At 39.8% G+C, this 13,501-nt stretch overlaps 1 protein-coding gene across 2 annotated transcripts in view; it reads left to right on the top strand.

Annotated features, from left to right (window-relative positions):
• The first annotated feature begins 11,108 nt into the window (after nucleotides 1–11,108).
• LOC118262473 (innexin shaking-B) overlaps nucleotides 11,109–13,501 on the top strand; it is a 112,525-nt gene continuing 110,132 nt past the window's right edge. The window contains exon 1 of one of the 2 annotated variants that reach the window (XM_050697144.1): nucleotides 11,109–11,358. The gene's annotated coding sequence lies outside the window, so the exon portion shown is untranslated. Of the gene's footprint in view, nucleotides 11,359–11,737; nucleotides 11,951–13,501 lie in introns of those variants that run through there. The other variant, XM_050697143.1, reaches the window with a different exon arrangement.

The following is a 13,501-nucleotide window of genomic DNA, read 5'->3' as shown; positions in this document are numbered from 1 at the left end:
TTGAATAGTGCATTTATCGAGGAAGGCTATAAAACATCAACATCACGCTATGACCAATAGGAGCCAAGCAGAGCGGGCGAAACCGCGCGGAAGTAGCTAGTTTATGATATCACAGTTATGTACTCACTCTTTATTCAATAAGACTTTTAATACAGACCGACAGACCAAAAGCTAGTAGATTATTTATTAAGGCGTTTGTCCAATGTCTTTATTGATTCGAAAGATGGATATTATGTTATGTTAGAACTTTTCGAATAGCTGTATGTACGTACATATGTATGTATGTTAAAACGTACATGTATAATTTAGTTAATTTTTCTCGCTTGCATGACTTTTGTACTGCTTCACATGAAACGACTTTTGATGATTGTGCTTTCCAACGAGACTCTTAGCAAAAATATCACATGCAACTGACACGTTATTGGTCGCACGTTGAAGATTTTTTTTGTGAAATCTGTATTATGTGGGTAATTTTTTGTGTTAATCATGTCATTTAGGTAGGTACGGTCACCATAAATCTGTATTTCTTGTGTTTAAAATTAGTGCAACAAAAAGTACAAGAATAATCTTCATTTCACATAGTGATAAAGTCAAAGTCAAAGTCAAAAATTATTTATTTCAAATAGACCAGGAAGGCACTTTTGAACGTCAAAGGTAGGATGGTACGCGTAAAATGTTTTCATGGCCACAATGGATTCACGTTGCAGACTGGAACATCTCATAGACTCATGATCGCCTGGTATCTGATTTTACAAAATGCTGACTGGACTAAGTCCCGAGTGGTTGGACTAAGTGGTTGAACAATAAAATCGTTCAACTGTTTTAATTTAGTAACCTACAAAACCGTAGTAAAAATTGTGTGATGAGGTGTGTCACTTTATAATTTAGGTAGGTATTTTGTACAATAAACAATTAAATTAAAGAGATGGTGATGGTGGTGGTGCATAAATTTTTAAAAGTTTACGTTTAAAATCGTCGTTCGTAACAGCAATCTTGATGCAGAATGTAATGACTATAGTTATTTTTTTATTATTAATTGGTCTTAAATGTCAATGAGTATTAGTATTATTAATTTGTAATAATTGCCATACCCTGCTAAATTATTTATCATAAAAGATCAACAGCTTTTATTTTACCTGTACCAATTGCATGTCAATATTGAGATGACGTCACAGCCTTGAAGGTGTGCCACGTCACTTAGGGTGCAGACCCCTCTGTCATACGTAACATGAAAGCTCTTGCTAATTTTTGATGTCCTGGTACCTAGTCTGTATAGACCACGTGGTGTTTGTTGGGTGAGGTCAGGGATTTACTACTCACACATACATAGCTTGTTTAGTTCTAGTTTCTGAATAGTAATATTGCACTATGTATTGTATAAATATGATTTAGTTACAATCGGTTTCGGTAACTTGCCCGTATTTGGATTTACTTACTAAAGAAAGAATTTTGAAATATACACCACATTTTTTTTCCTAAAATGATTTTAATTACGTGTTATGTAGTGTGGATTACCATTAGTAGTTTTTCGGTAAAACAAACGACGCGACGTAAACAGGATCTAAATTCGATTAGCAGGTGTCATGATAATACTTAAATAAGTTTAGTTCACATTTTAACTACGCTACTCAACTCTAGATGGCGCTGTTAACTTTTCTAGTAAGTTTGCGATCAAAGTGACGTCATTACACCGACTGTGCTTCCTTGCCACGTTGCAGGCTGATACATCTAATTCACTCATGATCGCCTGGTACTGAGATTTAATAAAACGCTGACTGTACTAAGTCCTTAGTCCGGCCACCTCGGCTGTTAGTCTGGCCATCTAAGATCATTTTAGAAAAATCTTATATGTATTCTATTTTAATAGAATGTAGATTAATTTCATTTTTAGGTAAGAAAATATGCTGGGTTTGTGAATATTTTTTACTTTTCATTTACTTGTATATCTAATTATTTCTTTGCTTGGTAGTAACATAATAGTATTCCATTTATACTTCGATTTTTATATTTTATACTTAGTATCTATCAAATGAATGACTGAAGAAATTTGTTATAACTTAATTGTAATGTAATGAAAAATCGATTTTTACTCATTTGGCAAATGTTACTTATTAATCATTACAATAAAATCTAAATGAGGAAGTAATATTATCTACCTAATTATTACATAGTATGGTAACATGTACTATTGAACTCAGTCGTGACGTCATCCATATACGACTATATCCTAGTCCTTATTGTAGACTGGTACATCTCGTTCACTTATGATCGCCTGGTATTCGATTTCATGAAACGCTGACGGGACTAAGTCTTGAGCCGGGTCACCTCAGATATTATTTAACTTTGAAAAGTTTCTGAAATTGTATGTTCTATTTAATTGTCGATTTAAATACAACTGAAATGGATTATTATGTCTTTCTAATCTTGAATAGTTGCAAAAATTACCTCGGTTTTTCTTAATAGGCATATGGCAATAGGCTCACCACCTATTGCATGGGACTTACAACATAAATTGTGAAAAGTGGGTGTACACAGTGGCATTACATGCCATAATGTGTACCTCTGCCTACCCCTGCGGGAATTAAAGGCGTGACGATATGTATGTATGTATTTTCATAATAGCTGAATAGATTTTTAACAATAATTAATAAGGCGTCCTGCCTGAACTACCTGCGTCTTAAATCCAATCAATCATCCATAGAAACGTTTAATTTTCAATAATAACAAAACTGCAGATATTTAGCGCCAAAAATAACACGAGTGTCTAAAAATCCAGAGTAAAGGAATACAAATTTTTCACAACTTAAAAAATGTGCTACTCCAGATCCACACTATGATTTACACCTGTATCCTGAGTGCATTTACAAACACATATTTTCACTTCCGATAGACACTTCGCCACTGCATTTTACGTACGGTAGTAAGATAATCTCCATTTGACTCCTGGTACCCTAGTACTTGGTATCCCGAACCCCGTGACGTCACTAGGGTATTCTCCTCGCTCGCATTGACAGGCAAGAATTTAGTGGTGTGCTGTGTATGGTAAAAACCCCGCACCCTAGGGTGCTGTAAAATGCCGTTATGGGAATATTATTCAGAGAAAACGACTGTGTCGCAGTGATTGTAAATAACAACTGAAATAAAAAAGACATGTTTTATAACTGATCAAGTCGGTAGGTATACATTTTATTTTGAAAAATGATTTAACTAACTATGTGTTTAAACCCACTACAAAATTACATAACTAAAATTGTACTATACATAAGTACTTAAGTGAAAAATCATGCTTAAATTGAATTCTTATAATTAGGAATGCAGAAATCTTCAATAATATAATTCCTCATTTAGCAATATGTAATTACCTTGCTACGGATGCGTGCTACGGCGTAGGCTTCTACAAACAAGTTCTACATTAGTGCTACGACGGCGACGCTACGGCAGAGGCTGCGTAGCATCACAATTGCTACAGATTTTTGTAAATTGGTGTCTTAACATAATACTAAATACGTTTTAATCATCCAAAGGCAGTAACAGAGAGCGCATGTAAACACTTTTACCTCATTTTGTTGTAACCTTTTACAAATTTGATGCCGTACCGATTTTCTATAATCACAAAAATTAGTTGATACTTTTTCTGATATGGAAATCGAACTCCCTGCTTGGTAGTTTTACTAACTCACCTAACGTTGCCACTTAGTTTACTCATTAGTTATCATAATATTATCTGTAGTTGGTTTTAATGTCTTGTGAACAACTTACTAATTTTACCGCAAAGACATTTTAAAAGCACTTGATAATAAGTTGTGTCTTTCATTCAATCGATAGAACACACACATGCACATTAAGCGACGTGTAATAGTAAACTCATTCATAAAATTCAAACATGCACAATTTATCTACACGTGTGTGCAGTTTCATTCACTCACACAGTTACATTTTCGTAAAATATCGCATTGAAGTTACCTATGTAGTGGTCAGTCGTCGAATATTGATTTATGATGCAGTAGAGCTTCGGGGAGGTTCTGCTAGCCTAGTACCGAATGCCCTTAGCACGTGCCATCTCAGCTAACACGTTTTTCTCACAGTTAGTTCGTCCAAGAGATTATAGAGGGCGCTTTTATTATTTGGACTACTTTTTACTTAATTTTTGCTGTTTTCATACAAAAGTAAGTGAAACGTAATGTGTAGTTATGTGTCGTTTATTTGTTTAAGTATTTTTACATTTACTTGGTAGTATTTGTTACTTAAATTCATTAACGCTGTCGTCGCTTAATAGTGAAAACCGAAACTTACTTAATCAAAAACAAAATGAATTCTTTTAACATTATAATTTTAAAGGTATGTTTAATTAAAGGAATTACTTTATTTTTTTAATTCTTGGTATAACTTAGAAGTTCACAGCTAGTTAAAACGCTGTCAGTGTCCCACTCACGCCATCTGTCGGGTGGTTGTAAAAAGACACACATGCTATACATTTTCCTAAGCTTTGAAAATAAGTCGAAGTTAAGACATATTTAATACGTTGTTATTATCTGAATTTGGATTACAATTATTTAATTTTAATATGGCAATTTATTTTTCCAATGCTGATAGTATCGAATATTTAAATACTTAAGAATCTTTCTAGTTAACATCATAAATAGGTAATTAAGCATATATTGTTCTATTAACATAATAGTAAAAAAATCTTCTATTTAGCCCAAAAACAATAATAACGGCTTTTACTGTTTTTCTACTACAAACTGTCGACAAACACATCAAACGTTTTAACTTTCTAAGCTCGGCAGTACATCGGTGCACAGAACAGAGTGTGCTCTGCATGTTTCTGCTATCCTAGTACCTCGTCCCTCAAAACACGTGACACACATTCAATGTGTATGCCGCTTTACAACACATGTGTAGCTCCCCTTACACTAGTGACAGTCCCCTTATATTTATACTGAGTAGTCGTACTTATTCAAGGTAAACCACTTTTTGTGTACTGTCTGGTATTAATATTATTTAATCAAGATTTAGTTATTTTACACTGTACTTATTGCATGTTTTGTAAAATCAATTTCCTTTGTTGGGTAAAATTGTAAGAAGTGCGTATTCTTGTATAAAAACTACGTTCGACAATTCACGTTCGTAAGTTAAATATCTGGTGATAAACTTAGATACTACTATGCTTTCATGCTTTTGTTTATCTATAATTTTATTATAACTTTCGTGAGACATACTAAAGTAATTATTATGTTATCGCCTTACTCACATAGTTTGAAACTAGTCGAGTTCTTCGCCTTTCCTGGAGATTTCATCATCATCATCAGCCGAGAGACGTCCACTGCTGAACAAAGGCCTCCCCCTTGGTCCTCCACGTAGAGCGACAAGCCGCCACCTGCATCCACTGGCTCCCCGCCACTCTGACGATGTCGTCGGTCCACCTAGTGGGAGGTCTGCCCACGCTGCGTCTTCCGGTCCGCGGTCGCCACTCAGTCACCTTCCTGGCCCAGCGGCCATCAGTCCTCCGAGCGACGTGGCCTGCCCATTGCCACTTCAGCCTGCATATTTTGAGAGCTATGTCTGTAACTCTTGTTCTTTGGCGAATTTCCATATTTCGGATTTTGTCGCGCAAAGATACTCCGAGCATAGCTCTCTCCATCGCGCGCTGGGCGACTCTGAGCCTTTCTAAAAGGCCAGCAGTTAGGGACCATGTCTCGGTACCGTACGTCATCACTGGCAACACACACTGGTTGTACATCCTGGTCTTCAGACACTGCGGGATTTTTGACGAGAAGACTTCATGCAACTTCCCAAATGCTGCCCATCCGAGTTGGATTCTTCGAGCGACCTCTTTCTCGAAGTTGGACCTACCTAGCTGGATGATCTGACCCAGGTATGTGTAGTGGTCTACAACTTCGAGTATATCGTTCCCAACGACAACCGGTATAGGTGCAACATGGACATTTGACATGATTTTCGTCTTGTCCATGTTCATTTTAAGGCCCACCTGTTGGGAAACGGTATTGAGGTCGCTGAGCATGGTGTTCAGCTCTTCCAGCGACTCTGCCATTACGACTATGTCATCGGCGAAACGGAGATGAGTGATGTATTCGCCATTAATGTTGATGCCGCGTCCGTTCCAGTCCAAGAGCTTAAAAACGTCCTCCAGTGCGTTCGTGAACAGTTTCGGAGATATAACGTCTCCCTGTCTCACGCCCTTCCGCAACTGGATTGGCCTCGTAGTCTCTTCCTGGAGTCGGATGCGCATGGTGGCGTTGTTATACAAACACTTCAAAACCTCGATGTATCTAAAGTCGATGTGACACCGCTGGAGAGACTGCAGCACCGCCCAGGTTTCGATTGAATCGAAGGCTTTCTCATAGTCCACAAACGCCAAGCATAGTGGCAAGTTATACTCCTCGGTCTTCTGTATAACCTGCCGCAGCGTATGAATGTGGTCTATGGTACTGAAACCTTTTCGGAATCCGGCTTGTTCGGGAGGCTGGAAGTCATCAAGCCTGCGTTCGAGACGGTTCGTGATGACCCTCGAAAACAGCTTATACACATGGCTCAGAAGTGAGATAGGTCTGTAGTTCTTTAGCAGACAGTTGTCGCCTTTTTTAAAGAACAGAACCACCACACTCCGTTGCCATGCTGCCGGCGTGGTTCCCTCGAGTATGACGGAATTGAATAGCTTCTGGAGGACTAAAAGTATCGGTTTTCCACCCGCTCGCAGAAGTTCCGACGTGATTCCGTCATCGCCCGGCGCCTTGTTGTTTTTAAGCTGTTTGAGAGCCATCCTAATCTCGTACAGGCTGATGTCTGGGATATCCTCAGTGTAGTGCCGCGTCAGTTTAGCTCTTGGGTCCCGAGCTGTACCGACGATGGGTTGCCGTGTTGAGGTGTATAACTGTCCGTAAAACCTCTCGAGCTCTCCGAGGATCTCGGACTTCGACGAGATGACGCTGCCATCCTCGGTCTTCAGCCTCGTCATTTGGCTTTGCCCAACAGACGAATTCTTTGCGAAGACTTTTGAGCCCTTGTTTCGCTCAATTAAGTCTCTGACTCTTGCGGCGTTATAGGCCCGCAGGTCACGTCGCATGTATTTCGAGATTCGTCTATTGAGCTTGCCGTATTCAGACATATCGTCTGAAGACTGCAGCCTCATCTCGCTACGATCCTTAAGAAGTTTTAAGGTTCCGTCGGAGAGCTTTTGGGGCCTGTTTCGGCGGGGGTCTTGAAAAACTGTCTGACCCCACTGCTCGGACAGTTTCCACCAACCCATTATTTATCTCGTCCACGTTTCCACAATCAGCTAGACACTGGAAGCGATTTTGCAGTTGGAGTTGGAACTGCTCGGGGTCTTGGATCTGGGCACGTCCAGGGCGGAGCGTGGACTTCACCAGGCGTGACCGCTCTAGTTTTACATTGATGTTCAGTGTGCCCCTGACAATACGGTGATCGCTACCGGTTTTCACCTTCGCTATCACAGAGACATCACTGAATATACGTCTTTCGGTCGCCATGATGAAGTCGATCTCATTTTTGGTAGAACCATCAGGGCTTATCCATGTCCACTTCTTGGCCGGTCGCTTCTGGAAGAAGGAGTTCATCAAATAGAGTCTCTCCCTCTCCATAAAGTCGACCAGCCGCTGGCCCCGATGGTTTCGCTGCCCATATCCAAATGGCCCTATTCTCAACTCATCGCTATTCCGTGTGCCCACCTTTGCATTGAAATCCCCCATCACAACGGTGAAGTGTGTTTCGGAGGAGTGTATGGCTTTTGAAATTTCCTCATACAGAGCCTCTACTTCGTCGTCACAATGTGTCGAGGTCGGCGCATATACCTGTATGACCTTCAGCGAATACCGGTTAGATATTCTGAGTATAAGGTACGCTACCCTGTTCGACACACTGTCGACCTCACACACGTTGTTGACGAGAGACTTGCGGACGAGAAATCCGACACCACCCTGGGATTTACGGTCTCCTTCCCGGAAGAAGAGCAAGTTGCCGGAATCTAGGATTATCGTATCCTGACCCTCTCTTCGGATTTCAGATAGTCCCAAGATGTCCCACCGCATTTTGCTCAATTCTTCCTCCAGCTCGACAATCTTCTCATCAGTCCGCAGTGTGCGGATGTTGTGCGTTGCCAGGGCCAAAGTTCGTCGGGGGTGGTAGCGCCTTCTCTGCCGGGGATTCTTAGCACCCCTGCTCCGCCGTTACCTGATCCGCTACCTAGATCAGGAATAGCGGAGCTGCCGGGAACTGGGGGCCGTGTAATTTTGTTGTCGCTCATAGTGAAAGGGGGGGGTTGCCATAATCCCCACGCTTGGCAGGCGGCTTGGGGATCGCAGTTAGGTCACCGATAAATTTGAGAATGCTGCTGCCCATTCCTCGGTGGCTGGTCGCAGTTTTAGGACGTACCCGGGTCCCGGGTCCGGAGATTTATAGTAAGTCAATTTATCATCAGATTAATTATGTACAACTGACGAAATAATCCTAATAAACGCAATGTTTCTCTTCTTCAATGAATAGTTAAACCCCTGTTAGCGTAACATAGCATGTGATTTGCGGGGAATGTAACTGTTTGTAATATTTTATTAGGTACCCGTGTAACGCGTGTAATGCCACTACCGTAGTTACAGTTCGATGGCACGGCGATACTTGTAAACTGAAATAAATGTACACCACAACGATATATTCGCTTCTAAAACACATTTTAATTTTATTACAACACTAGCGATCCGTCCCAGCTTCGCATGGGTGCAATGGTGATAAATTATGCATGTATTATACATATAAACCTTCCTCTTGAATCACTCTATCTATGAAAAAAACCGCATCAAAATCCGTTGCGTAGTTTTAAAGATTTAGGCATACAAAGCGACATAGGGACAGAGAAAGCGACTTTGTTTTTATACTATGTAGTGATAAAATTAAAATTGAAATAGCGTTTGTCGTATAGTGAGGGTGAATAGAGGTAGAATAATGTTTGTCATCAATTCTAACGTAGGACCATAGATTTAACAGGTTGTGGCGCTTTTTATAGATCTTAACCTTTTAACTGCAAACCAAACCGCCTGCTAAACGTGTATATTATGGCAAACCTCTCTTATGTTAAGGAGGGGTTTCGAGATGGGTTCCCGGGTCGAGCAAAGTATCCATTGTTGTATATTTCGATTGCTAAATTCATAAACTCCTTTTTGTTTCGTATATTTTTACACAAACGTTCATTGTAACAAAATTAATAATTTTTCATCGATGACGGGCATCACAAGTGGGTGTACAGAGTAGTTGGATCATAGATCGGGCGGCGCGTGCGCACAACAACTGGCGCGTGGCACATGTTGCTACGAGACACTCCTACGCATCTAGTCTACTACGTATTACGGTTGAAAGGTTTCACGTTGTTTACTATAAATAGAACTTATTGATTTATTTTGTTTAAAGATCCGTCTATCATAGATATTTTTGATATGAAACTTATGAAAAGTTCTATGGATATTTCCTACAATCTACATATTATATTCTTTTTTTGTGTTTGAGTTTTACTTTTTTCTAACGTAGCCATCTTTTGTCGTGTAAGGACATTTACAAACACACATTTGGATGTTTCACAATGGAATTAATTGAAATTGACTTTGTGCACGTCAAATCGAATATGAGACCATGATTCGTAGATCACAAGAATAATTATATTTTCCGTATGGGAATTGAACTCGCGACACCTTGCCTTGCGCAGCAGCTAGCCACTGCGCCAACCGAATATTGAGAGTGACATTGTCTTTTGTGGCATTGGAGAGGGCGTTACAGTATTGTAGCGACACATTACATGACAAGTGACAAATGACAGAAGTCGCACATAGACGATCGACGAGCAAATCAACGGATGACGTCATAAATCCTACAACACACATGTGAAGTTTACATGCGAATAAACATGGATAGAAAATCCCAACGAATAATAGCGGGCAGAAAGCTCGCCAGGCATGATCACCTCGACGGGTCGGAGGATCCTCCTTTTCTTAGGGAACTTAACTCACTGTTTCTTAAAATATTTTCTTATTTAATTTGCTTAAATATTACTAGACTAGAATTCTAGTCTAGTAGTCGTACTTAGACCTGGTTAACAAAAAATCTAGTGTTGTCCGTATTAGTTTGGTTTTCTAGCTTTACATGACAGTTGGGGGAATTTTTACTAGAGATATTTAAGTTTATTTTTATGGCACCACCATCTTCCTATGATAATGTCGTGATAACTATATTAACCCACGATTTATATAGCCGCGTGCATATCTAGCACACATAAGCATTACCCCCTTATCTAAGTAGAGAGCATGCAAGCATTAGCATACGGGCAATCCTTCCCGCGCCATTACAGCGCTCTGAATTACTACACATGTCCTTCGGCGCCGCCTGTTCAAATCTACCAATTGAAAAACGTCGTTACCAAGTTTGCGGCTGACTCATCAACACACAAACTGAATGGCTCAACTCAAATTTTACGAACTGGTTACCCTTAGGTGTGCCCTTTGTAATCCGTGAATATATTTACTCAGGGATTTTTACGTGCTAACTACACCTGCTGGGCAACGAACCTGCTTACTGGGGAGTGATATTGTTTTTGCATGTTGTGTGTTGGTGCAGTGGTTGTGTGATTGGCTGGCATTTTATATGTTACGGGTTCAACTCTGGATGTGAGTGATTACTCTCAGGCACAGGGCAAGCGAAAGAAAAAACTAAATCTAAAGTAAAATTCTGGGTTATGTTAACTATTTTAAAATTAATATTCATAAATAAATTATGAATGAAAAATGTTCTGAAATTAATTATAGGGTTTTCATAAACTAACAACACAATGACAAGTAAAATATCACGAATTTGTTGCCAATTTCCAGATCAAAGCCGAGCGCTCGACGGAACAAATTTAAATTGTCGTAAACCTTTGTAATGAGCACCGATTGTTTGTGGCGTGTGGCGCGAGGGAATGTCCCACGTATTTATATATAAAGTTATAGGGCCAATTATAAATAGCCGCCCAATGTCCACGAACATGATATGACACGATTGAGTGGAGAACAAACGTATAGAATAGAAAAATACGCGACACACCGCGCCGGTTCCAGTCCATCCGACAACATTTCGCGAGCTGGTCGACACCTACGCGCGCCGCGTCCCGCCACATCAACTTCTTACAAATTATATACAAACTTTACACATCTTTCTTTTTCTTTAAAAAAGTGTCGTTATTGTCACGAGTGTTCGTGGTGACAATGATATGGATTTGTGAACGCGTCGCAGTGAATAGCGGCTCGTTCGCGCCACACTGCCGCCGCGCGCTTGACGGATGAGCCTCCCGCGCTTTCAAACCAGGTGCGTTCATGTAACAGTAACACTGATAGAACATAATTAATGACGCCGCACACTTATTGATTTTATTGTCGCGTAATGCAGTCGCCCTCGCGGCTATTGTTGCAAACTTTACCAAAACTGTGTCCCAGCATAAATCAAACGGTGGAACCCATGCTCCATAGAGAATTGTGTCATTTACAAAATAAACTGCTTTGGCCCAGTTTAAAAGACTTATTTGAAAATTAATCGCCGCTCGAGGTAACACGAAACATCAAAGCGAGCGGGCCCATTGATTTTACATTAATTTATGTACAAATGGTTATTAGATAATGTCGGTAAGTGTGTGGGGTGATGTTATTTTTCTCGTTTTCGTGTAATAAGGTAAGTGAGGCGTCAGATATGAGCGGCCCGCCCGCTGGGCCGCACGTGGTCGCTGTTTGGACACAAACAAGTGAATTCTATTTTAGTTTTGACGTTTCGTAACAAATGTCCCCGTGGCCGGTGTAGTGATAAATGGCTGGTTCTGATAAATATGTTGCCCGCCATGGCTCGTGTGTCTGCTTCTGTGCCTCGCCACTGTTCCCTCTGTGACAACTTCTCGCATCACGACCATGTAAGTTTTTTCTCCTTATTTGTGTGTGTCTACAACTGTTTTTGTTGTTTGCTTCCAAACTAATGATTAATGCTCCCAGTGTTCAAGATACAGAGCTCGAACTTTACAATAGTTGTACGCGTGTATCATAATTCGTAACTTCTCTGCCTGCTATCGGAGCCCAAGAAAATGTAACGAACCTTATTCTATAAAAATATTTGCTTGAAATTAAAATAAAACTCAACAAAATATAATTTCTGATCATCATTTCCTTTCATTTGGAAAATGGTAGGTAGTGTTTGTAAGTTTCCCGAGCCAGTCAATTAGTCTGTAACGTTGTAATTTGATGTAATGACTGGCCACGTCAGCTGATGGTGATCGCACCTTATTAACTTAATAGGGACCGACAGATATCGAACTAATAAACCACATACAATATTTCTATATGAGCTTTAAGCGTAATATTTGATAGTTCACGTAATTAAATGCATTCACAAAGATTAAGAATATAATAATGAAGTATACAAGTTCTAGTGAATATAAAAATGTTTCAAGTATCACATATTATATATGTTTTCGCCATATGTTCGCCCGTGTCAGTAGCTGAGCACGAATAGGGTTTCTTTAATCAAAGTTTGTCAGTCGCTGAAGACATCTTCAATCTCTACAGCCTACTCGATAATAGTGTTCTCTCAACTCGATTAATTAGGACAAAACTTAATTTTACAACTTAATTATATAGTTAAGTAGGTCCCTATGGCAAGAATAACTAAAAGACTACCATTATTAGGGACCAGAGACTAGCTGTAATATAGAAATAGAAAATATGGTGTAAATCGTGTTGTAACTAAAAACTATGTATTAAAGCTTTAATTTTTAAAATAAGTGTGCATACATAAACTAACGCTCTTGTCTTGTGGAGACAGAAGCAATGGAGTATAATCGGGTAATAATATCTGCAATAATGTTTACCCCCACACACAGACTCGATCCCCAACCCTTCGACATCGCGACCTAACAAATGGTACCCACAATTGATAGACCACAATTCCGGGATCATACATAATGCAGCGATACAAGTTTTTACAGCACTTGTTCTTGATAGCCGAAAACCCCGAAAAACCCGTGTGGGGGTTAATGGGCGCGGGGCACCCCCCAGCCCGGCGCTCATTAAAGAGTTCGTTAGCTTTATCAGCTCCGTTTACGGGCGTATCGCCTTTTTATAGATGTTTGAATTTGTTTAATTAAAGTCTTACAGCGCTCGTTTGCGGCGTGTGAGGCGCTGATCGGATTGTTAACAACACTAGTCTACTGTTTCTATTGTTTATTGGTTCTTTATTGTGTTTTAATCTGTCTATAGTCAAGTAGAGTGTCCTCCAAGCAAGTTTCTTTTAATATAATATACTCTTTTCCCTATAATATGTAGGACTTACCCCGATAATTTGTTCAGAGAAGACATATTTGCTACAAGTCAATTGAAAAGTTTTGATCAAGTACTTGCACGAGTAAGGAGTTTCCACAGGCTTTAATAGTTTTAGCAGGTGGCACTTCTATTAAAGAACAGTGAAGTAA

This window comes from Spodoptera frugiperda, chromosome 12 (assembly GCF_023101765.2).
Source record: "Spodoptera frugiperda isolate SF20-4 chromosome 12, AGI-APGP_CSIRO_Sfru_2.0, whole genome shotgun sequence".
NCBI lineage: Eukaryota > Metazoa > Arthropoda > Insecta > Lepidoptera > Noctuidae > Spodoptera > Spodoptera frugiperda.
Note: the sequence above shows the minus strand (reverse complement) of the source record. Positions and strands in the feature narration are given on the sequence as shown.